The following is a 22,708-nucleotide window of genomic DNA, read 5'->3' on the forward strand; positions in this document are numbered from 1 at the left end:
TCCCTGTGGTAAGTCTTCTTCAAAATGGTCATCAGACTTTTCTCCTCAGTTCTCATGAGCCTGCAACCTTGTACAAAGCCCTACTGAATTTCTCTTCTTATTATTTCCCCAGGTTGATGAAAATGCAGCTCTTGTAAGTGTCTTTCTGAAGCCCCTTATGTAAATTTAATTCTTCCAATCAGGTGAGGGCTACATGAGGGCAACAATATATACTGAATATACCACACTGAACAAAACCTTTAACCAAACTCTCAAAGATGCTAATGGAAGTCATTCAGTTAGTGGACAATGCTAAAGAGCAGGAAAAACTGGGTATCAAACATCATATTTAGGCTAGAATAAGACATGATCTTTACACTGACAGGAAGCATTGCTAGAAAGGCACACCCCATCTGGTGGCAATCACACACAGTATTTTATCAAAGGTTAAAGCCAAATACAGGTGGCAAAAAAAGCAATTCTCCGGAACTGCCTAAGCACCAGGGACAAGGTTTTCAAAATAGTATGTATCATCACAGAATTATAGAACCAAAGAATATCCTGAGTAGGAAGGGACCTGTAAAATCATCAAGTCCAACTCCTGGCTCCACATAGGACCAGCCAAGTCAGAGCATGGGACAGTGTGCATCGTCCAGACTTCTTGAACTCAGCCAAGCTTGGTGCTCTGACCACTTCCCTGGGGAGCCCGTTCCAGTGCCTGACCACCCTCTCAGGAAAGAACTTTTCTCTAACATCCAACCTAAACCTCCCCTGAGCAGCTTCATACCATTTCCTCAGGTTCTATGAGTGGTTGCCAAAGACAGGAGATCAGTGCCTGCCCCTTCGCTCCCCCTTGTCAGGAGGCCATAGACCATGATGAGGTCTCCCCTCAGCCTCCTCTTCTCCTGGCTGAACAAACTAAGGGCCTTCAGCCTCTCCTCATAAGACTTCCCCTCCAGAGCCTTCACCATCCTTGTTGCCCTCCTCTGGACACTCTCCAATACTTTTATGTCCCTCTTGTACTCCAGCACCCAAAACTGCACACAGCCCTTGAGGTGAGGCCGCACCAGCGCAGTGTAGAGCAGGACAGTCCTCTCCCAGGACCGGCTGGCAATGCCGTGCTTGATGCACCCCAGGATACAGTTGGCCCTCCTGGCTGCCTGGGCACACTGCTGGCTCATGTTTAACTTGCTGTCAACCAAGACCCCCAAATCCCTCTCAGCATGGCTGGCCTTCAGTGTCCAATCCCCCAGTCTGGATGTGCAGCCAGGGTTGCCCCTTCCCAGGTGCAGAATCTGTCACTTGCCCTTGCTAAACTTCACGCTGTTGGTAATTGCCCAGCTCTCTCATCTGTCCAGGTCCCTCTGCAAGGCTTCTCCACCCTCAACGGAGTCAACAGCTCCTCCCAATTTGGTGTAATCTGGACATTTACTTAAAATCCCCTCTAGTCCTGTGTCCATGTCACTTATGAGAATATTAAAAAAGACCTGGACCTGAAATAGAGCCCTGGGGAAGCCCACTAGTGACTGGCCACCAGCCAGATGTAACCCCATTTACTATCACACTCTGGGCCCAACCCATCAGCCAGTTAGTTGCCCATCCAAGGCACTATGGCTTTGTCTAGTTGTACACTGGACATTTTGACCCTCAAGGTGCTGTGAGACACTGTATTGAAAGCCTTACTGAAATCCACAAACATAACATCAAGTGGTATCCCTTGGTCAACCAGCTGGGTGACCTTGTCATAAAAGGAAATCAAACTGCATAGACAGGACCTTCCTCTCCTGAACCCTTGTTGGCTGAGACCAATGACTATGATGTCATACTCTCAGACTCATAAATAAGAATCCTTGGTTTTAAAAAGGATTTTTTTTTTAGTCCTCCAAAAGATTGTACTAAAGAGTAAAGGAAGCTGACAGTGGGGTTTCCTGGTGTGCTTTGGGAAAGATGTCGGTTACCTCATTTATGCTTAAATTGAGGGAGGCCCTTTAGGAAGTTTTAACAATTACAAGGCAAGATAGGAATTGCTGGAGTCATGAACACAACCTCTGGTTTTGCCATCAATTATAACAACACAAGTACATTTTTTGTGACAAGAATATGCAGCACATTATATTATTTCATCTGAGTCTGCCATTTCATTCACGTTAAATTTACTCTATCACAAAATTGAATAAATCGTCTGCTGCTACACAAAATAGCCCCTTAGGGTTTTAGCTTAAAATCAACTCTGCTTTTGCTGGAGGTGGACTGATACGAGGCTTACTTTCTGATACACTTTGCAACACCACAGCTGGAAAGATGTTATCACACATGTGGCACTCTTTTTCTGGTCAAGTATCTGCAGCGGTCTATACAATACATGTTTTGAGAGTGCACGCAGAGATCTCTACAATTTAACTAAGAGTATTCCCTTATTATATTCCCTTACATCTTGAGACAGGATATAGCAGTTTTGTTTATCTGCTGAATTATATATGTTTACTTAGCCCCTCAAGGATACAGCCCACGATACCTTTTTCACAGGCAAGAGAGAAAGATGTCAAAATACGAAGTCCATACCACCTGAGAAAACAAAGAACAATGAAGGAGGCACCTCTCACATTTATTCTCCTCCAGCAAAGAAGCTGCAGATTTTGAACTTTGACTAGCCCAGAAACTGACCCTTCCCCCTGGTCCCGAACTCTTACTACCACTGGCCATCAGTGAGTAGGTGGCTGTGGTTTTTACACTGATGGACAGAAAAAATGGCTCGGAGTTCATCTGAAACAGGGAAAAACATAGGGAGCTAATTTTGATAAGAAAATGAGTTTAAAGGTCTCAGGAGCAGGGAAAGAATGTAAGCAAGGAGACAGGAATGAGTCAAGGAAATGATTATGAATGTGCTGAAAAAAAGTACAAAGCTCCTCAGGAAGGGGAAGGTTATACAAGAGTGAGGACAGGGGGAGGGGGAGGAAGCAAGGGAACACACCAGAAAAAAAAAAAAAAAAAAAAAACAAACAAAAAACTGGAAAAGATATACAAAAAGCACAGCAAAGGAAGATTAGGCTACGTTTACAGCTTTCCTACTCACATTTCATTCCCTTTACTACTAACTTTTTAATAATACTTTCTCATTGGCTGTAATAGAATCCTCCAAGTTCTTTCAGCCTGCCAGTATGACATATAGCACATATAAGAGAGAATCCCTCAACAAGTGACAGGATCAACATCATAGCTACTATCCCAGTCACTTACAACCAGATTGAATCCACAGCCTGAAAAAGAAGGCCACTAGAAGCGTTTCCCAGTCTTTCTCTTGTCTTGTAAGAAACCTAAAAAACCACCACCTGTCCTAGAAAGACAGAACCTAGTAAAAAGCAGCAGCAGGCCAGTAATATGTGGGCTGATGAGTAAACGATGAGAGACTGAGAAAAAGCAGATAATCTTCAATTTATCAGTTCACTGATCCCTAGGTGTCACCACTCCTGATATGTTCATTAAGTCATCAAGCAGTCCTGTAATCTATTAGCTACATCTCTTCAAATTTATAGTGCTGAAATGTGTAATTAATTGTGTGTTGTTGTTACATTATTTGTTCTGCAGTCACAAAAGCTAATCCATTTCTGTGTTCTAGCCAGATAGCTAGCCTGGGAATCTTTGTATATGTTGATCATTTAATGCTAAACAAGTGCGTTATTGACATTTAGAGTCATCACAAAAGACTCTTGTAATTCAAAAAATCTGTTCCTGTAAGTACTTTAAAACCAGCTGACCTTAATGCAAGTGATTGCATGAATCCAAAAGAAAACACAGTAAGAGAAGGCTAGCTGGAAATTTCAACAATCTTTTAATCCTCTCACAATTCTTTATATTACCATAACTCTTCAGGAAATCCACCATCAAAATTAGGCAATTGCAAACAGATGTGTGGTGTATTTTAAACCCTTGTCAATATCCTGGTTACTGAGCTAGAATCCCAAACAGCACAAAAAACATGAACTCGGGAGGTCACAACGCTCCCTGATTTACTCAGTTCAAAAAGGAACCCCGTACCATCAGCTTTATTATCCATAGTATCACTTAAGCATCAAGATGGCACTCATCCTACTTCTGTAAAAAGGTTTTGTCTTCTCTTGGGGCAAGAAGAAGAATGTATGCTTGACAATGGAATCTGTATACGAGCATCTATCCACTTCAAGAGACCCTTCATACCAGTCAGCAATTGATAGGATAAATGCAACACCAATCATAGTATGAATGGAACTCTGAAATCACTTAAGGCTCGCAGTACAGTATTGAATGCAACAGAGATGTTGACACTTCAAGGCTGAATACATACCACTAAGCAGAATATACAACCAATATGAATTACATCACCAAGGAAACTATGCACTCTTGATGCGTGAAACATGTCCAAACATTTACTTTATCTTATAAGCATACATATGTAGATTTCAAGTAGAAGTAAATCTGCATTTTGTATTGCTGCTGTACTTTCAGCTGGGGAAAATGATGAAGTTTAAACCAGGAAAAATAGGAGAATAAAGAGGGGAAAAATAGTAAAGAATATTGTTTTCAGATTATATGATGTAAATACAATTTCACTGAAACATCTTATTAGAGCAAGAAAGTGAAAGCGTAACTGAGAGGCTGAACCTAAATAATCATCAAAGTGGGATTCACCTCATTACCTAGATCAGTCAAAACATTTGGCATATAAACTCTTCTTTCTAGCTAGATATCTATTCCAAGCCAGGTAAATCTCTCTCTTTCTCTGTTGGCAGCCATTCCAAAAGCAAATTTTTTCTGCCTAGCGAGGGCACCTACATTACGATGGCACAGGACACCATTTTTCTCTCTGACTTCACATGGAGGCAACAAACTTTCATGTGACAAAAACCACACAAATGAAATCTGAGGTTTTCTGTTATTATGACTGACAGCTTATCACCAATTTCTCTAGAGGACTGCAAAGGCAAAGCAAAACCTACCTCCAATCTGAGGTACTGGAAGTGCCTAGATTCTAAAATCTGACCTTTTGAACACCAGACCTAGCTTTTCTTGAAAATTCTCATATAAAGAATATGGAAAATACATTTTTATTGCTCTTTAGAGAGCTCTATCATATATACAGAGTATGAAACACCAACTCCTTTTTCTAACAAAGATGAGTAATGTTTAATTAGTTGATTTATATATGTTTTATTCTGACTTAACATTAAAAATATTTTCTTTTTCATCTAGTATACCAATGTAGAACAAAAAGGTATATGAAGGTCTGAAAAAAACCTCTTCATGTATTTTAAGATGATAACCAAATTTGCCTGTTGTTCAGGCACATAATTTTAGAACAGGTTATTCATGGAAAAAAATCAACAGGGGGAAGAACATGACTAAAAATGTTCTGAGAAAAATTAGATTGTGAAAGAGATGTTTTATGTTTTCTTTACATGGCAAATGAACCAAACCACAAGAAAGATAGAATTTTCTATATTACATTCAATTTTATATTAAGCTGAAAAAGAAATTTTTGTGTTAAATGGGGAACTGAAAAAAAGAGAAAAAAAAAAAAGATCCATCCATCAAAAGCTGATGCGTAGTAAGGGGAAAAGGCACAACAAGCCATGAATTTCCAAAAAAGAAAATAATGTCATGAAAATATCTGCAAGCATGTGTGTGAATGTTAGAACCTTCCTTCAGCTAGTTCAAATCAGTACTTCCTCTACTCAAGTTTGTGCAGATAAAAAGTGTTTGAGGTACCTTTCTCTGCTTTTTATTGTCTGTATCAGTTGATTTCCTGTATTAGTTGCAGTAGATTATTCAAAATCCAGATTCTCTTCTAGATTTCTAGGTAGCTAAAAACTTTTTTGAAGACAAAGTATAATGTCTTAATAATAAAGGTTCTGAATATAACCAGGTAAAGCCAGCAGCTCTAGGAAAGGCCATTGCATCCAACTTCAGTACAACCTCTGGGTAAAACTGCTCAGCAAGAAGCAGTGCTCTAAAACTGACAGATTGAGCCAGTACTGAAAACTACCTTTTATGGCAGAAATTGTGATGGCATGTTGCATCTACTCTGAAAAAAAAATAAAAGTTCTAGGAGGAAGCTCTCATAGGTGTATATAGGACATGTCACATACCTGACATCATGGTGAAATCTGGGCATAGCTGTCTTGTGTAACAGACAGCAATCCAAGTCAGGCACTTGACCAGTCCAAATGGAAGGCCTAAGAAATAGGAACAAAAGGAAAAAATTCCATCAGCATCTGCATTAGCAATGTATGAATACAAAGACACCTCCCATGTCCTGCTATCAAACACTTTGCTCTTGTGTGCTATTTGTCAACTAGCTTGTTCCATGACAGAAAGGGCAAAAAACATGCAGGTCTCACTGAGGCTTATCCCATCCAACAGTGAGATGAAGAGAAGCATTAAGTCTGTATATGATTGAAATATACTGCCATAAGCATTTTGCCAAACACATTCTATCATCCTGGCACCGTACATTGCCACGTATTTTTGTATACTACTTGATAAAGAATTCCTAGCCAATATACCCATCTGTCATGTAAGTGAAAATAAACCCATACAAGGAAAATATGTTTGCAAAGCTACAATAAATTTGGTTTTCTGTAACTATGAACACTTGAAGTTTTATGAATGCCTAACATAAAAATAACTTCTTGTTATGCATTATCAATTAAGAGTAAATATTTGATGAGTGGCTGGTTGTACAAAAATTGTTTCTTAAGTCCACCTGATGACTAGGGCAAATTATACTGTTTAAGGTATTTTAAAATAAAGATATGTTGACAGTACTTATTTAAAAAAAGAAAAACGGCTCTAAAGCTGAAAACTCAAAACTTGAAAGAGTCTGGTATGCATTATAATTCAATCTTGATTCAGGAGATCAAAAGGCTACTGCTACAAAATTTATCTGTGGCAATAAATCTTCAGAATCAAAGGTAGAGTAGTTCACAGTCAACGGAGTAGAACAAAAGACAACATTTAGGGACTGAGCAACCTGCTTTTGACAGTGACAGAACCAATTTGCTATAGACAGCTTCCTTCCTCTGCTATTGCATTGTATTGGCAACTGTTTATTTTTAACTTGGACCTCATGCTTCTGGAAATTTAAACAATACTCCACCAGCTTTTAAAAAAATGGAAGACTACTCAAATTCAGTTGGTAGGGTGGATACTTAAGATGTCTATGCTCCCTAAAGATTTGATATTTTACCGAATTCAAGCTCTAAACACGTTTTGGGTACAGAAGACACGCGTGAGTTATCAAAGAGAACTTAGTTGCAAGCTATGAAGTGTATTTTGAACCCAAATAAAGAAGCTACTTTTTCTTCCAAGGGACAATGAACTTGTAGTCACTTTAGAGGTGAAAAATATATACCAAAGGAATATTTTTTATATTTGGTAAAGCTGTGTATCTTATAAAATTAAATATCTAAATCCAATTATTAAATATTGATCTTATATAATAAGAGCTTAACAGTTTATACTAAAATGTTACTACATCTGACTGAAACCCTCAGTAAACATTTATACTATTAATAAGTCATAAAAAATATATGTCCTATATTAACTTTGTACAAACTACTGATATATTTAAGGGATAAGGAGTTCTTTTCAGTATAAACCACTAAAATATATCAGACTAACTGATCTCTTTTGGATGCTGCACCATTCAGAACATGAGTTGTGGCACACATTTTTACTGTCCTAAAAGTCCCCGAGGATCTCATTGTCACTCACTCTCCAGCAGTCATTCTCCAGCACTAAGTTAATTAGGATGTGCTAGATGACCTTTCAGTTCTCTTTAACTAAAGAAAATAAAGAAATAAAGAAATGTTATTTACCTAAGCAGATTAACATAACAGAAGTTAAATGCTGAAGTTGTTAGCTATTATAGTTTAACCTGGCAACTAAAATTATTTTGCAATGACAAAAGAACTCTTCTGATATCCATTTGATATTCCTTGGCAAACTAAGCCATCTACGTATCATGAATAAGCCATGGAAATGCTAATGGAACCAGGATCCACATGTCTCCAGAGTATCTGCAGAAATCCATTCTGAGTTGCTAGTGCTACAAAAGCTGTACAACACTGAATGAAAAACTTCCATGGAGTTGGTAGCTGAATCCTTGCTGCCATCAGATACCTCTCAAATTAATTACTGCAATTGACATCTTCATGAAGAAACTCAAAAAAGAAAGTGGATCTGAACTGCATATGTGGGGGAACCCTCTGTTGATCTCCTGTATTTCCTACAAGTTACCATCTTGAAGGAGGAAAACTTAAATTGAAAGAATAAATATTTTCTAAACATCTTAGGGTTTTCTTTATCTGAACTGCAAGTGATATAGAGAATTAATCTCGCAAAAGAACCTATTTTTTTAATAAAACCATTAATAAGAGAAATGAGAATAAAGTGCAGAGAAATTGTTGAAAAGAAAGTTGCATTCTCTAAAACAAATTCTGCTCTGGGCAGAGATGGTTGATACTAGGTAAAATCCTTTCCACAGAATATTCATAAATGCCCTGAGAGTCAGTGAGAGAAGTACCCTCAGCCTTCAACTCATTTGGAAGTTAAAGTCTAGAGATTGTCAAAAAAGAAACTATACAAAGGGCCCTATAGAAAGGAAGGGAGGTCCTCTTCATGCATTTTGAGTTCCACCTTCTACAATTAGACACACTACAGTGAAGAAATCATTACTGGTTCAACTTGCTGTATGGAAGCTGTACTAGGTAGCTATTACCCTCTGGCAATGGAGACGTTCTGATTACAAAGGTTGAAGGAAAAGTTAAATTCTATTTGTTTTCACCTGATCTAATGAAAAACCTAGCTTTGGCACTCAAAACAATCCATCACTGTACTTCCAGAAAAATAAGTTGGAAGAGGCCTCTGTAAAACTTGTCACTATTTCTTCACATTACATTTTTGGTATGTAAAGGACACAATAAAGTAAGTTAAAGCCTAATAAAAGGCAATTTACATGGCCTGTTTAATTCCTGAGTTTAAGGCATTGGTAACAGTTTATTAGTTTTTAAATCAATCTGTATAAAAATGCACGTTCAAGCAAACACAAATTGGACATACAGTTAAAATACAGAAATACAAATCGAGCTTGGTCATACATTTACTTTTCCACATCTAACTATTAATAATCACCTGTTAAAGCAGCATTTCCTGAACTACATGGCTAAAAGCAGCCATTAAATACTCAGCACTGCTGTTACTCTAGGAATATTCTCTGCCTATTCTCCAGAAGGACTAGTTAATTGTGAAGCTGTTTCTCTCCCCTCTGCACACTGAAGAGCAACGCACAGGACACACTACAGAATACTGTTCTTCCTACAAGCTAACTTTACAAAAAAAGGGGGTGGGGGGTGTTATAAATAATCTCTATCAGAGTAATACTGGCAGCCTTCAACAAGATTCATGTTCATGGAGTTAAAAGAAAAAAAAACAACAAAACAGCACCATACATCCTGGTCTCAGCGTTTTCCTTCACAAGCCTTGAAAAGAACTCAATACAAATGAAAACTGCGTTTATTTGCAATGGTCACAGAAAGTTTTTGCTTTAAAAGGGAAGACTCCTAGTCGTGTGCATGTACAAGTAAAGTCTCTTTGCTTCTAGTATAGTGGATAAATTGTTCAGACTCCAGTTCCCTATAGAGAAATACGACCTCTGTAATTGCTGTCAAGGTCAATGAGAACAGGGTAAGTACTTAAGTGCTGGACATATAATTTACATCAGCCTGGAGCAATTTTAACATGAATTTTCAACTTTTTCAACCTGTTTGTTTAATGTTTACTCAAACATTACAGTTTTTTAAAAATAGTTATTTGGAAAAAATAATGTGTCTATTTGACAACAAATTCTGCTTTCAAATACATGCAATGCCTTTTTGCAATAATTTCTGCTTTCACACATTGTCTTTTTGCAACCATCTACAGCAAGATTTAGAAAAACTCTGGATTTGCATAACTAAAATTGAAATCAAATGGCATGACTTTCCCTTTCAAAATACCAGCATCCCCAAGATACACCAGGTTGAAAAAGACAAAAAAAAAAAGCAGAACCATAAATGGTAACTTTATTTCTTCACAATTTGGGGGGATATTTTTTATACAATTAGTTAACTGCTGTTAACATTTATTGAATGTAGCTGAAACAACTCAATTCTGATACACAATCCGCAACTTGCAGTCTCTGGGCTACAGCTGTTAACAAAACGCTGCTAAGAGAAAGGTTTATTTAGGTTAGACAGGCATGTGTTCCCAACGGATTCCAGTAACAAGGTTGCACTGGTAGTGAAATGATAGATAACCTGCAATGATGAATTTTGACCTACGTGTAAGCTTTATTTACCACTTCTGTTTAACCTCTCCTTAAACCTACTTGGCACAGTTATAAGATGAAAGTGTCCTGGGATGCTAACAGAACAAAACTGACACACAGTTCATTAACCAAACCTGAAGATGCTATTATGGTCTTTAAATTAAAAAAAAAAAAAAAAAAAAATCAAACATCACACCTATAATTAAGAAGACACACAACTTTGGGACTGGGACTATGCTAAGCTTATCGTAAGTGCAAGAAAACAAAAAGCAAGTTACTGAATTTGCCCTTTACAGCCTTGACCTTGGAAAACAAATCAGCCCAATATTTTTAGGATATCTATTTTGCTATAGGAAAAAATACATACTCTCTGCACATCAAAAATGACACTATCTTCCTTAGAAAAAGATGCCTTGTCAAATTCTCAAAGAAGTCTCTTAATTTCAACTCATTTACTTGGCTACTTTCTAAGAACAAGATTTACTCCCCCTAAATCATTGAAATAAAACCAGATTACATCTCTGGTAAGATCACATTTGAGGCTACTTTGCTGTAATTCCACACAATTTGGAATTGGTCAGTATCGCAGTCAGAAATACTTGGAAATGCAGTGCCATTACCAAGGAGCATTAGAAGCTGACAAGAATTCTAACCAAAAGCATTACAGTGCCAACCTTGGTTACCATGGCCTTGCAAAGATAATTGAGTTGCCTTGCAACGACATCAGCCAGATTCTGCAGTGCACATAGATGCGATGTGTTAGGCTACATGGGCTTGGAGATGTTCAGTTTTTTCAAGTGTTCCCCAACCTGATACTCCTCTTCCATCAAGAGTGAGTCATTGTTGAGACTGGTGAGTCTCACATGAAGCTCACAATCAAATGTGTGCCCCCGAGGTCAATCCAGCTCAATCAAGTTCATTAACATAAACATAAGTCAAGGCTATACATTGCTTTATTTTCATGCTGTCCTCCTCCCCTCCAAATCTGCTGAAGTTGCAGTACATTTCATTGATAAAGTTATTGTGAAAGGAGCTCTGAAATGGGAGGTACATTTCTCAATCATGTGACTACAGAATTGTATGATAGATGGCCGGGGTTTAAAATTGCAGGTGGCAAGTTTTGCTATTCACTCAGAGGACAGAAAAAGGAAATAAATCTATTGTAAATTTGGCTGGATGGGAACAACACAGAGCAACAGAGTCAAGGACTGAGATTCTATCAATACTGTAGATCAATGCTTTTCACAGTGCCATCTGGCAAACATCATTTCATATGGCACTAAGGGGAAGCATAAACATGATAGACAGACATACACACTTCCAGATTCTGTGGTTACTAAGATAATTTCTTATGAAGGCTTGGAAAATGGCTTCAGGGGTACTTTCAGGTAAAATTCTGACAATGACTCCACAAGATCATGATAACATGCCTAATAACGATTGAGAAACAAGGAATTCTGCTGCACCAGACATTGATTAATGACAAACTTTGAATTCAGGAGTCTTTGTTGTATGTGCAAGAAGGTTGCAGCAAATTACATACATGCATCATAAGTACCAGAAGTGTTCTTTCACACATGGAAAAATATTGTCTTTTGAGGACAAAAGAAAGTATGGATCCAAAATCTGGGTGCCAGACATGCTGTAAAACTGCTCAAAAATATGGAGAGGGGAAGAAAAAACCCCCAAAAACCTAAGCCAGAAAAGCCAAACCCACACAGCGACCAGCTGCAACAAGCCAACCAATACCTCAATGAGAAGCAAAGCTTTTCCCCAGTAACAGCTGGAAATACAGAGTTGATTCCAGGACCTACTGTAGACAGAAGCAAGAGAGACCCCAAATATTTAACTGGTCTGTTATGGAGAGACAAGAAAAAGAACTTTACAAAAATCAGCAGATGTAATGGGATTGTTTCTCAGTATGCACAGAACTAAATCAATAAGCACCCTTTTTACTGTTTTTTAAAGTATTAAAGATGTTCCAACCCGCTCTTTCCCTTCTTCCCCCATATCCCAACAACCAACACAACTCTTTCTATAGGGAGCCTTTCAGAACATGCAAACACACCCTAATAATTGTCCCAGAAATATATATATGTAGCAATAACATGTTTACCAACCAAAAACATCACTACTATTGTGATGTTGCAGTTAAAGAACTTAAGTTTCTTCAGTGTTCTTTGCTTCTGGTTTCTATAGTCAAATTTAGACTCCTGAGATTTTAATCTGAAAATTCAGAGTTATGTCTTTAATCAACATAGTATGTAGAGAAAAATGTATCTTTTTTATATCATAAAATAATAATTTATCCTGCATATTTGCTTTCATATGTTTTAATTGCAAAGAATCAGATACCAGTGTGTGCTTGTTTCCTTGGCTTTTCATTTAGCTTTTTCTTTGAGTATCTTAAAAGACTGCTAATAAATGCCCACCCAGATACAAGTGGATGGTCTGTTTAGACCAAATTATGTAATCAATTACAGCAGCAATTTCTCGTGACAATTAGCAGACTTCCACTATTACTTTGAATTTATCTCATATCAGAAAGCACCTGAAATATATGCTCATTGTTTCATTAGCCCTCTTTGGCAGGGGAATTCTAAGTTTACAGACATAATGGAAGAATCGTATTGGAGAAGGCCAGGCAGACATGGCCAGAACATAATCACCAAGCAGAGGGCAATAACCTTTGAGAAGAAACAAAGAGAATGGCAAATCCTGCCATTTGCATTAAGACGGAAAGTCTCCAGCATGAAAGCAAGGACCAAGGCCTAGCCTTCAATTAGCTACAAAGATGCTCTTTGCCTACGTATGGTTTATGTGTGTTTAGGAAGAACTGTTACCTCCTGGCAGCATGTCTGGACACATAATCACTTTGGGATCAAAATTATATTCCTGGCTTTCCTATGCAATAGTATGATATAGAATCAATATGCTTTTCAACTACTATTTACATAATATTACTTGTCAAGTGTTGTTTCAATACCATTCTTCCATGCATATAAAAGGGGGAAAAAGCAATGCCATTCCAAAATCAGTGACCCCTATTCAACGGGGGCAGGCCCAATTCAATGGCATTGCACCTGCCCTCTCAAGACATGAATCTGACCTAAAAGAACAAATGTCTTTGAAAATACCTTTATTAAAAAAAGCTAGTGTATTAAAATAAAAATAAGAATCACTATTCTCCAGATATTAAGTAAGCTTCACAGTTGGTGTTTTTTAATTGAGGCTTACAAATAATCACAAAATAAATATACCACATGCACACCGCCACTACCCTCAACATACATGTAAATTCTCAACATGCAGTACATCTCTGGCTTCATTTTTAACCATGGAAAATGTAAAGGTTCAAAATAAAAGGACTTGATCGCAGCTTAACACCAAACCTCTGACAAACCCAGGCCTGCTGAACTCCCCATCATCTGCACTTTGTTTTAACCCTGTTGCAGTAAGGTAAAAATCTACTTGCTGCAAAATCTTAGAGACGGTTTCCCCAAGCTCTGCTCGGGGATTGAGAGGTAACTGATAGATGATGATAAACTCACAACCTTCTAACAAAATGAACGGCAGTGCTGTTCCATCCCAAAGGTGTAACAATGCATACCTTCTATATGTGCAGCCACAATAGGAAGAAGTCAGTATCATCATTTAATTCATGCTCAAGGGGGCCCCCAGGCTCAAAATGACTGACAGCTTCAGCTCCCCAGAGCTCAGGCACTCACCCCATCTAGTGCAACCAAGAGGTACTTTGTGGTTCCTACAGCTTCAGTGATTTGGATGGACAATTCAGAAGTTCAACTGCAGGCTATACAGGAGTCCTATAGAATGCCCTGAATTGGGATGACATCAACTACAAACACGGAACCTTCTCTGCTCTGCAACATGAAGTACAACAGACCTGCTAGCTATGAAAAGGAGAGAGGACTGCACAGTCTGAAGCAAATTTAATAAAATTTAACAACATCATAAACCCAAAGAATCCTGTTATTTTTCAGATGCAATTCAGGCAGTGAAAGTAATCGCTGTTACACATGTAGGACAGAATCATGGAATGCTTTGGACTGTAAGGGACCTCAAAGTTAGTTCCAACTCCGCTGCCATGGGCAGGGACAACCTCACTAGACCAGGTTGCCCAAAGCCCCATCCAACCTGGCCCTAAACACTTCCAGGGATGGGGCTTCCACAACCTCTCTGGGCAACCTGTGCCAGGGCCTCCCCACCCTCACAGTAAAGAATTTCTTCCTAATGTCTAATCTAAACCTACCCTCTTTCAGCTTAAAGCCATTGCCCCTTGTCCCATCACTACACTCCCTGGTGAACAGTGCCTCTCCCACTTCCGTGTAGGAGCCTTTTAAGAATTGCTAGGCCGTAATTAGGTCACCCTGCAGCCTTTTCTTCTCCAGGCTGAACAAGCCCAACTCTCCGAGGCTTGTCTTCATAGGAGAGGTGCTCCAGCCCCCTGATCATCTCTGTGGCTCTCCTCTGGACTCACTCCAACAGTTCTGTGTCTTTCCTGTGCTGGGGACCCCACAGCTGGACACAGGACTCCAGGTGCGGTCTCACAAGAGCAGAGTAGAGGGGCAGAATCACCTCCCTCGACCTGTTGGCCCTGCTGTTCTTGATGCAGCCCGGGACACAGTTGGCCTTCTGAGCTGCTAGTGGACACTGCCAGCTCATGTTGAACTTACCAGTGATCAGCACCCCCACATCCTTCTCCTCAGCGATGCTCTCAATCCATTCACTGCCCAACCTGCAGTTGTGCTTCAGATTGCACCAGCCCACATGCAGGCCCTTGCACTTAGTCTTGTTGAAATTTATGCTATTCTCAAGGGCCCACCTCTCTAACCTGTCAAGGTCCCCCTGGATGGCATCCCCTCCCTCCAGCATGTTGACCTCACCACACAGCTTGGTGTCGTCAGCAAACTTGCTGAGGGTGCACCTGATCCCACTGTCCAGGTCACTGACAAAGATGTTGAACAGTGCCAGTCCCAGTACTGACCACTGAGGAACACCACTCGTCACCTCCACATGGACACTGAGCTGTTGACGACAACTCTTCAAGTATGATCATCCAGCCAGTTCCTCATCCACTGAGTGGTTCATCTGTCAAATCCACGTCTCCCCAATTTAGAGACAAGGATGTCACACTGGACAGTGTCAAATGCCGTGTACAAGCCCAGGAAGATAATGTCCACCATCCTTTCCTTGTCTACCATCTCTGTTACTCCATCATAGTATGACAATAATTATCTCAAACATGCTTTAAAGAAACTCAAAGTAGTTCAGTTTTTAAAAAAAGATGGTCAGTGAGATGCACACAGTGTGCAAGAACTTTGGTCTGAGTGTCCATGTAAATACAGCAGACAGCATACCCATCAGTATAACCTGACATTTATCTTCCCTTAGTAAGAATACTTTCCACCATAGAAGCCTAGCTCACACTTTTGCAGTATTGCTCTAATTTCAAAAAGCATAACAGGACACTTCCCTGTCTGAAGAAAGAAGGCTGATTAGAAGGCTCCTCTCCTCTTCAGCAAGGTTTCAAACTCATCATCTCAGTGAGCTAGTTCAACAGCTTTTCTAATTTTCCTGCCTATCTGCCTCCCTTTACTATCCTTATTGCTCCAGTGATGGTAAATTCAGGATGTAATATGCAACTTACCAACTCTTTCAATGAGGTTTAGGAACTTCACTTCTTAAAGCAAAAAGAAGCAAGGGTGTGAAGAGGAAGTATATTTTGCTACAAGTCCTTTGGGTTCCATACAGATACAGATATGGGTAGAGTCCCATGCTTTATAGCTGCTTTAATGATTTCTTTACTGCAGCAGTAAGTGACAACATGCATTTGTTTTGCCTTGTATTTTTTAAATTTCAAACAAACTTTGACTTTGCCCACAAGCACAAATCTGCCTTTACCTACAACTCTTAAATGAGGATTCTGTTAAAGGAAGTGAGCCTCTCTGTACTTCTAGAAGAACTTTGCCTTCAAGAAATGAAAAAGGAAAGGTGCCAAATTGAGTAGATCCCTAGCAATGAGGTATCAGAGCTCTTTACCATTATGCCAAAAACCAGTATACAGTATATAGTTTGAAAACAAACTGTTTCATTGCACAACAGATTGAGAAGTACAGAGAATGTTTACAGTCTGATGCTGAGAGAAAACAACATACTAGATACAGTTGCTAGAAATCTTCTAAGGAGCACAGGGAAAAGAAATGGCAAAGGAGGCAGGAAAGGAATTCAGGCAAGCACATCAGCCAAGCCAAGGTCCCGGGTCAGATTTTGACTTGGGACGATATACATGCCTTGATGCTGCTTCCTACCCGATGTGCAAGATTTAGAGATTATTTTTAGGAAAACTGAAACAATTCTCACCTGAATTTTTTATTTCAGAGTAACATTAAACATTGGAGTGCTTCTGATTCTCAGTCTAGGGCATGCCATACCATTTAAATAAATCCATTCCGAAACGATGAATTTTCAACAGCATTAGAATAACGTATTGGGGGATGGGAGAAGACAGCACTTACATCGACACGACTGCAACTGAACAAAACGTGAAGCAAATAAACCATTTGGCTGCAACTACAAAAAGCAATTTAGCCACTGGAATTCCATGCTGATTTTCTGCTTTCTTGGACAAGAGGGGCATGAAAACCTGCTACTGACATATAAAACACAAAAGAGCATCTGTCAAAATACTACTCTCTGATCTTAAACTGGCAGGGTTGCAGAGAACAACTCTGCTTTTAAGTAAAGAATGAAACAAATCACTGGTTTCATCAATTCTTAATTGACCTCAATTTCAAAATTAGCAGCAAATGTTAATACTGCTAACTTAGCAACACGCATGTAAAAAGCAGAACAAAGAAAATAAAATTGATGATCTAACAGTAGGGCAAGTTCTTTGGGTTAGTGTTAGTGTTTCTGAGTGGCCTTGTTAGCACCCTTCCTCTTCACAGTTCGGCTGAAAATGAGACACCTGTCATATACAATTATATTACCAAGCACAGGACAGGACCAAAAGATGTAGGAGTAAATGAGATTACAGTAGTCATTTAGTTTGAGTGCAACACATAGAAGTGTTTGTGTTGGGGATATTAAAAATGCGTGATCAATATTAACATAAATGATAAGCCTGGTATTCAGTACTTTGGTCAATTTTGCAAAAGTAAAAATTAACAATGTTAAAAGTTAAAAAAAATGTTACAGGGTACACAGTAATTTCTAAAGGATTACAGAACTGTTGCTGTATAAAATAAACCCAGTATTTTCTGGACTATACCTGGTTTTAAATTTGAATACATTCCACAGTCTGAAAAAAAAACCCAACAAACCAATACACAAAAGATGCAAATAAGTTAGCCCTCCAAATACATGTTGCATGGACAAAATATATATTGCATTCTCCTGTTTTGTAGGAAGACTGCACACCAGAAGTTCGTACCGATTATCTTTGAGAGAAACAAAATAAGATAGATAACCCTAAGAAGCTATTTTGTAATAACCATTTTGTATTTTTTTCCCCTTAAGAAACTTTATACAGTGTGTCATGAAGAAATACAGACTGAAAGGTTCCAGGATATTGGTCGTATGCAGGTAGTGATGAGGAACTCTTCACTATTCATCTCAGAAAGGTCAGTTAGACACTTGCTAGTAGACATCCCATAAACAGAGCAATGATCTGACAAGAGATTGCAACTAGGTTTGTACTGAAATGGAAGGTAAAATCCCCACAGAATATGTTGGCAATATTATTCCATCAATCCAAAATTACTCCAGATCATGTTTACTAAAAAGGAAAGGTGACAGCTTTTTCCTCCTGTTTCATCTTGGGTTTCCGAGGTTTGAGTTTGGTTAACTATTGGTCCTGATAACACCTATGTACTGTTTATGATGATTGGTCACCTCACAGACACTATATTCTCTATTCTCTGATGTTATGACAAATCTAAATTAAAAGGTAAAACAACTGCACACAAGAGTAAAGACTTCATGATGATCCCAAACTCTGCAGACAAAAACCTTTGCACAAAACAAAGGCCAACTCAAATACTAGTGTCATTATTCTAGTACATCAATGTTTTCACTATCACAATATTGATTTTACAGCTATATTCAGAAAACTAATATAAATGGTCATGAACATCAAAGAAAATTCTCAGTTTTTACTTAGGCAAATGTTGGCCAATCCTTCACGTCATATTCACCAACTAGTAATTACAAATATCTGTGGCAAAGTCCACACCAAATCCCCTGCTGACTAAGTTTTCTCTATAGGGGAATATATATAATAATATATTATGTATAATCTGTGTATATGGTGATACATGTCTGTTTATTACAAGCAATATAAAAAGGATTAAGTAGGATTTGTGATAAGGATTTGTGCATGATTTGTTCCAGTTTAGCACTTTTTAGACGTTATGACATCATAGTTAATACCAAACCTCTTGATGTAGTTAACCTGATTTATAGGAGTATCATATTCCCACTTGGGTACACGAGAAACAGAATACTAAATATCACAGCTGACACCCTTCCCAAAGGCACCATCAAATATTTCATTGAAGATCTTAAGCTGTAATAACCCAAAATCCCAGCCATTAAAAAGCCTTCACACATGAACATATCCACTTACTGTTTAAACAAAACACTTCTAGTATTAGAGCTACAGCTCTCCCATACAAATCAATTCCTTGTTTCAATTTTTCACCATCTAGGTAATAAGAAATATTAGAATTGAATGTAAGGATGATCACCCGTTATTAAAAGATGGCATTAATTACCTTACCAATGATGCTATAATTCTGATGTCAGGACAGAATCAAACTTTCATTGTGTCAATGGCAGCCAATTCATATGTATTGGTCCTGGAGTAGGAACCTAAATTTAAATTCCTTCAGAGCAGTTGGTACAATTTCCTGTAACTACCACAAACTGTTGTCTTCTATTGCTTCCTTTATCTCATATTTTCAAGCACTCCTCCACAGAAGCTTCTGCCATCAATTGTCCTCAAAATAAATCACTAACCCTTCAATTTCTGCCTCAGTAGAAGAGCTATCAAGGTGAATCTATTGTCTAATCGTAATAAAAAATGCCAGTGAACCACTGCCTATGGTTTTGGTAGGTATGCAGCAGTAAAAAACTTCTATCAGGCAAGCTTTAAATAAAATCTGAAATGTGAGACATTATAGAAAAAATAATTTTAGTTTGTTTAGAATCAGCAAGTCCAGCATAAAACGAATATGAAACACAATGTCTCTATTCATACCTAAAACACAGGGAAAAATCCACTTGCTAACTTCACTGCATAGGCTCTCCATGTACCAATGCTGTTTCAACGCTACTATAGTCCCTTTACACCCAAGAGATGAAAACAGAAATAGCTGAGTATTTAATGTCTGCAACTGTGAGGACTGGAATTCCAATCACTCACTCTGTCAGATCTAAGCAAAGCTCAATGATCTTATGCAATACTTGTTTCTTGGATTGCATCAAACATTCACTTCACGAAAGATTTAGATGATTTTAAGTAGATTTTTGTCTTTGCAGATCAGAGTGAGCAGTACAAATGAGCAGGGTGTTTGGCTGCTGCTGGACTGGTTTGGTTCAGTAATACACCTCTTTAATTGAAAGCAGGGAGTTTGTAGTGGTGACACCAATAATGAAACATGATCTTTTTGTTGAAAGGTGTAGGACATAGCTGAAGCCATAAATCATTAGTCTTTCTGAATGCTGAATTCAAAAGCATGCTTTACTTTCCCTCAGCTTGCCATGAAACATCCATCCCCAGTAGGGCCAAAGCACACAGTTCTTCCAACGGATACTTCTAAAATATCTTTTTCCACAGGATCTGCTGTAGTGATTTAGGGCTGTCCCTGGATTCTGTATCATTTTCTCTTTTCCCTTTAGTTCACTGATTTTTTTTCTCCCTTCTCTCCAGACTCAACACCCCACAGCAACACTACTATTACACAGCCTCTCATGCCACAAAATAGCATTTAATCACCTCAATGGACAATGTAAAACCACTCTAGAGGAGGCCTGTACTGCCTCTAGGAAAACAATTGGTTAGGCCCAGTACAGCCCTTTCGAGAAGCCAGGTGTGCCCTGTTCGTCGAGAGACCTTCTACAGTCCTTAGGAGGATTTTAACTACAAATTGGGTCAGGGCAAACATGTCAGTAAGCCTTCATTAAAACTACTTTTTTATTGCTATTGATTGCTAGTTTGCCCAATATAAAGAATAGGAAAATCAGACAGATGATGTGTGGCAACATACAAAAATATAAGTAATTTTACTTAATGTCAAGACTATCCTATATTTTCAAGAAAGCAGAATTTGCCTTTTTTTTTTTTTTTAATTTAACATTACTGAAGAATACCCTTAAAAAATCTGTAACTATCAGGTGGCATAAATTTTAGAAATTCCAGTAAAATTTATCCCCTTAACAACACAAGTTATGGAACCTGGCCATAAGCATGTGATTGGGAATGGAACTTGGCACAACTGTACTTCAGCTAGGAGCATTTTATCTTTGAAAGATACACTCAGAAAATTTAGTTTAGTGATGTGTAGGCTACAGATCTATAAAACAAGCAAACCAACCAACCTCTATTAGCACCTGAGTTGAAGAGACTCAATTTCTACCTGTGTTTGCAGGTAGACTTTTTTGACTGATTCACAGTAAGGCTGCAGCATGAACAGAGCCCTTTACAGATACCAAAGAATCCTCAGGAGAGACAATGCATCTATGAGACTTCGTTGGTGTCTGATGAGGGCTGAGTTCACCGGCGCTAAGGATAACACTGTTCTTTCCCCCATTCAGACACTTCCTTTTTCCAAACTTTGATTAAAACTTTTACTGGAGTGAAGTGTATGAAGAGCCCTCTAACAATTTCTGTTTAGCATTGATGGACTGTGCTTCTCTTTGCCCCAATTCAACATTCCCCAAACCCTCCCAATAATCCCTGTGCCTTCCACCACCTGTGAGTTTTGCCCTGCCTGGCTGCTGGGCAAGCACTGGCCAATGTAGTTACAACACTGTGCAAATCAGTTGGTAAGGCTGTGAGTGCAGACTGACTGACAGTTGTACCTGTTCTCACCATCAGACCAAACGGAGCTGTTGGCATTTCCCATGCTTCAGGGCTGCGCAAGGCCTGACAGGACGCTGAGCAGGCCCAGTGTAAAAATGCAGTATCAAAATACCCACATCTCAGTTAAAACTGGTAATAGGTTCAGAGGTTATTAACAGGGCCATGAAAGACAGACATTGCACAACTGAGTAGTTTTCACCTCCTTTGGAAAACAGGTTAAAATAGAAGTTTGGGGTACTGTTTGTTTCAAAGACATTTTTCTCTGAAATGAGAAAACTAAGTCAGAAGTCTAATACAACAGCACTGCAAATTGTAGTCTGAAAGCTTGAGTTTTAAAATAAGAGAGAGAACTAGCACAACATTTCTGTGGCGGATGAATGATGGGATGAACTCTAATTTTATGCATTTCTGAAAGCAGTTGAGAATCGTTGACCAAAACAAGTCTAAAAAGTAAAGACAAGTCTCAGTCGCTGCAATGGCTAAAATGAACATTACAGGTCAAAATGTTGTTTTACAAACCTTAATCCCTAATGTGGCAAAGCATGCATTTTATACAGAATCAAAGTAGTACCGACCTCCATGAATGAAATTCAGAACTACTAAGCTGCTAAAAAAAAAAAAGTATTCCAAGTTACTAGTGTAATTTTCTTTGATTCCCATTGTGCTCCTTGTTTGACTCACAATCCCAGATAGGGTCTGATCCAGTAAATGTTTCCAGATGTAAAGCTCATATTTAATACTCCACCTAGAAGTAAATCTTATTCCCACTAGTTACTGTTTGTATAACCCTTCTGAGTTCAGCCTTAAAAAAAAGTAAAAAACAAAGTCCATATCCATATCCATTAGAAAGCTATTAACTTCCTTATTCCCTGTCAGAGATAAAAGGTACACAGGCCTAGCAAACCAATCAAGGTATGCAGATCATTCATTTTAGCAAGATAAAATTCCCGCTGACTTCCACGGAACTTGGGATCTCACCCAGGTTACTGAAAATCTGACCCAGGACCAGCTGAGAAGGGAAGCATGGGGTAGAGAGCGACAGTCTCCTACATCTTTCCAGTGCTCCACAGAAATAGCCAAGCTTATATGTTTAATCCTTGTCACTGCCCATCACCTACCATTCTATTGTGAATACAGTAAAGAGCCCAGGAGACACATGAAGGGACAGAAGAAAGCTTTTACCTGATTGCCCACGTAACAGAAAAAGGAGAACCCTTGGGGTTACCTGCAGCATTCTCTCATTGGCCAAAAAGTGGGGCTAGCCTTCAGTTGTGTACAATACA

General features: G+C 38.7%; 1 long non-coding RNA gene across 1 annotated transcript in view; it reads right to left on the reverse strand.

The window, feature by feature from the left end:
- Nucleotides 1–2,504: 2,504 nt before the first annotated feature.
- Nucleotides 2,505–22,708, reverse strand: part of LOC311193086 — a 40,037-nt gene continuing 19,833 nt past the window's right edge. Inside the window, exons 2-3 of the long non-coding RNA XR_014617372.1 lie at nt 6,102–6,188; nt 2,505–2,544 (exon numbers count right to left, since the gene is read on the reverse strand). This is a non-coding gene — a long non-coding RNA (uncharacterized lncRNA). The remainder of the gene's footprint in view (nt 2,545–6,101; nt 6,189–22,708) is intronic.

Source organism: Gallinula chloropus (assembly GCF_964237585.1).
Source record: "Gallinula chloropus genome assembly, chromosome: 1".
NCBI lineage: Eukaryota > Metazoa > Chordata > Aves > Gruiformes > Rallidae > Gallinula > Gallinula chloropus.